Here is a 4,528-nt window from a genome sequence, read left to right as displayed (position 1 = left end):
CGGGCCGGGCCGGGGTCCCCGGGAACCGGCCTTGTCACCAGAACAGGGCGCTCGGCCCGGCCCGGCCCCGCCTGGGCCACACCGGGGTGACCCTGGGCTCCGTCAGACCTGGCGCCAACACGACTCGCCCCATGGACCCCGAGACGGCAGACAGGATTGCTCAGCGTCAAAAAGACACTGCTGGGCGTGAAGGCCGCTGCGTGCCCCCGGCACGGCGCTGTCGGCGGGTGGCGAATGCACACCAGCGATTGGCGACCACCTGCAGGCACTGCCAGCCGCCTCGGCGATCGGGGACCGCCTGCAGATGCCGGCGGCGGCGTTGGCAGCAAGAGGTGGCGAGCGCCATCAGCGATGCTTTTTGCAGGGGGCGCGCTGCCAAGCGCAGGGTGCCCATGCGCCCGCACCCGCGTGCGTCCCCTACGCGTCCCCAGCACTGCGGGGGTCTGACTTCTTTGCACCAGAAGAATTGCTCAAGTGTTTTCCTGTTCTCAACTAACGTGTGAAAACAGACCCGGTGTTTCTTTCCCCTGAGTCTCTCAAGGGGGTCCTTGAGTCTAAAAAGGTTGAGAACCATTGCCCTAGTGACTAGTCAGTCAAAAACCTGAAATGTACCTCTCTATAACGGAGGTCAGCCTTAACCCAGTGTTCGTAGAAGGACACTTGGGGCAGCAGTAGTTTTACAGAGTTTGGATTATGGCCGTCAACATTTAGAAACGGGTCCTGGTACAAAAAAGGTCGAGAACCACCGGACTAGAGCAATTCCTCTGTTGCAAAGGACTCCAAAAGACTGCAACAGAGCAGGATGTTTTTAACACTAAGGATTTTCATTTGAAATCTCCGTGTTTATCTTGTAAATCGTGTTTGCACATCTAACGGTGCCAACGTTGCATGGCATCCTGCCGCACCCTTTGAAAGGATCTCAAGGCACCCCAGGGTGCTGTGATCCCCTGCTTAAAATCAGTGCCCTAACCTAACAGCTGAATTTGAAGCCCTCTGAAATGTGGGGAAGTTTGAACGGGATGCAGACTTAGCAGTTCTGGCCTGTCTTAATGATCCAAGATACAGAGTTGATTCCAATCCTGCATCCAGATAACTAGATGTACGTCCAACCTGTTTTCTTTGTGCGTAATCAATAAAATCTGTATTTAATTGAATAAATTCCTTAGAGCCCAGAATCAGATCTTTCACCTGAAGCAAACCTATGCCATTCAATGAAAACAAAAAACAGTAGCACAGTTTTGTTCAGACACTACAGTAAGCACGCATAAAACTGACAATAAAGATAGAGGAGCCTATCATATAATTATTATTGTAAATACATTCATATTTATATTGCGCAGTGTAGAAACTGAGGGCCGCACAGAAAATGGAGAGAGCAAGGGGAAGAGTATGCCATTAGAAAATGTACACGACCAAAGTTGTGGCATGTTCTATCATTTCATTTGCTTGTTCTCTGTCAATCAATCTTGGGATTTTATCCTTTCAGTCACAAAGAGCTGATACAGAAAAACAGTCAAATAACAACACAGTAATGATAAAGGATTTATTGAGCACTTTATAAGGTACTACACTAATATTAATAGCCTAAACCTTTTCCCATTTACTTTAGTAATTAATTCTTTACTTGTTAATCCTCATAGCATTCCTTCACAACACACAAAAACAGGTGAAGTGCCTCATAGTAAAATATAACATTTTTGTATACAAGGTTTGGGAAAATGTCGTTCAAAAGTTTCCCAGGTGTTCAAGATGGGCGAGTGATGATGGATTTATCAGAATGAATGATGGGTGGTTTGTTTGTCCATCTTTGTTTTTTGGGGGGTAGTTTGTTTTTGGTTGTTTTTTTTTACTTGGATGTGTTAAAGAAGGCTGAACTTCAAAACTGCAGAGTTGGCATAGGCTTAGTCATTGAGGGGAATTGCAGTAGTACTAGATAAGGCTGACTACAAGTCCTTTATTTTCTGGGCTTTCACAATTTCAAGAGGTGATCCTTACTCCTAGATATTGTGAAATATCATATCATAAGGCCGAGTCACAGATTCATCCCACTGCATTGCTGCTACAATATCATCATATTAAGGCATGCAACTTAATCCTACTTAACAAACTCCAAAAAGCAACACCCTTTGTAAGAGAAATGAAGGTATTTCATTTCTGATTAATTTTAACCAAAGTAAACTATTTAAACCCTAGGAATAAAAACTTAAAGGCCTGCCCCAAAAGTCTGACTTTAGCAGGCTTCAGATCAAACCCAGAGTAGGGCTTTCATAGAGCACCTTTAACACATATGCTTTTGACAGGGTCCAGTTTTATTCACTTTCATGTTATGATGATGCAAGGTTCATCCATTAGTCATACTATTCCTGAAGCTGTGATTTGAGGAGTCTTCCATTTGGGTTAAACAGTGTGAAACTAACTGATTAATACATGCTTGAGAAAGTTTAATGATTTTTGTGCGTGCCCCTAGAGGCCACTCTAGTTGTAGTTTTATAAAACGGAGGAAACTAACAAACAAATGTGTGCATCTCTAGCACTACATACTGAATAAAATGGTTGTGAACTCACTTCACAGTAATTTCATGTAGATCCTATTTCCTTAGTTTGCTTATGCAGATCACATTATTTAAATGAAACTGTCCTGAAAAGGGCCATAGCTTCAACCTCAAGCTCTTCTCTAAATACACATAAAGCTGTATCAATCCTTACTTATTATCGAGTTTCTATTGACAACTGCTTCAGAAGCAAGAAAATGCAAATGGTCAGAGCCAAGGAAGACAGTCAGATTCAAGCAGGACAAGCTGTCCATCTATTGTTACAAAGACCACCATCTTGCTGTTTCTTTGTTCAGGCTGATTTTGGAAATGCCAAGCATTTGTCTCTGACCCTTTAAGTCATTGGGAGACAACATTTTGGTACGCATGCTACAAAGAAGCCCCACACTCTTCCAAGGTGCTGCTTCTCTCTGCTTCCCCCACCAAATTCACTGCTTTGCCTTCTGCTCCCTGTTCCCTGTCTGATCTGCTTTATCTGCCAATGTGTTGCTGGTTCCATTCCCAGTTTGCCACATACCACACACAGGCTGCCCATGCTACCTGTGGCATGCATGCCACAGGTTGGCCACTCCTGCTTTAAATTATCTATTAGTTAAAATCCATGAGTTATGCAGAATCTTCCTTGAATCTTTAAAAAGGAAATTCCAGATTCTAAACTCACACTGGAGTGTAAATAGAGTAAGTGGAGTTGCTCTTTATTTACTCCCAGTGTAACTGTGATCAAATTCTGATCCCAGACTAGGCAATGAAATAAGGAAAGGTGATCACAAAGGAAGGAAACCAAAGAAAAAATTCTGGTTTCTGCATTGTTTCTCATGTTAAACGAGACAAGACTGAAATAAAAAAAAGTTCCCCTGATATTATCAACTGTTAGCAGATCAAAATAATACAAATATTAAATAATACCTAACACTTCAGCAACAAGAGGAAGATCAGGGAAAGTGGGGGTCCCTTACTGAATGGGGGGAGGCAACTTAGTGACAGTTGATGTGGAAAAGGCTGAAGTGCTCAATACCTTTTTTGCCTCAGTCTTCACAGGCAAGGTCAGGTCCCAGACTATTGCACTGGGCAGTACAGTTTGCAGAGAAGGTAAGCAGCCAGGAATGGCAAAAGAACAGGTTAGGGACTATTTAGAATAGCTGGACATGTACAAGTCCCTCATTACCCAAGGGTGCTGAGAAGTTGGCTGATGTGATTGCAGAGCCACTGGCCATTATCTTTGAAAACTCATGGGGGTTGGGAGAGGTCCTGGACAATTAGAAAAGGGCAAATACAGTGCTCATCTTTAAGAAAGGGAAGAAGGGGGATCTAGAGCTACAGACCAGTCAGCCTAATCTCAATCCCTGGAAAAATCATGGAGGACGAGTCTATTTCTAAACATTTGGAGGAGGAAAGGTGATTAGGAACAGTCAGTGTGGTCAGCCTGACCAACCTGATTGCCTTCTATGAGATGACGGGTTCTGTTCATGTGGGAAGAGCAGTGGATGTGATATACCTTGACTTTAGCAAGACCTTTGATACAGTCTCTCACAACATTCTTGCAATCAAGACAAGAAAATGTGGGTTGCATGAATGGACTGTAAGGTAGATAGAAAATTGGCTGGATCATTGGACTCAAAGGGCACGTCCACACATGCAAGCACGTGCACTTGCAGCAGCTCAAATAGAAGTGGTGCAAATTTGAGCCGGGGCCTTTTTGCTTCAGCGCACGTGCTCGGACATGCACTTTGGTGTGGAGCAAATTGTGCCACTTGGGGCAAAATAACCCTGCCTGGCTCCTCCCGGATCTGCAGCCAGGGGGAGCTAGAGCCCGGGGCTAGCACCTGTGCTGTCCCCAGAAATATAAAAAGCCGCCCTGGCAAGTAGCTCAGGACTACTAGCTCTCAGGAGCTTCTGGGGCCGAGCCAATTGGTACCTGGGGACACTACCCCTTGTGCCAGCTGGACTGCTGAAGCAGCCCTGAGAGTTCCCTGCAC

This window comes from Alligator sinensis, unplaced genomic scaffold, assembly GCF_000455745.1.
Source record: "Alligator sinensis unplaced genomic scaffold, ASM45574v1 scaffold601_1, whole genome shotgun sequence".
Lineage (NCBI taxonomy): Eukaryota > Metazoa > Chordata > Crocodylia > Alligatoridae > Alligator > Alligator sinensis.
This window is presented reverse-complemented; position numbering follows the sequence as displayed.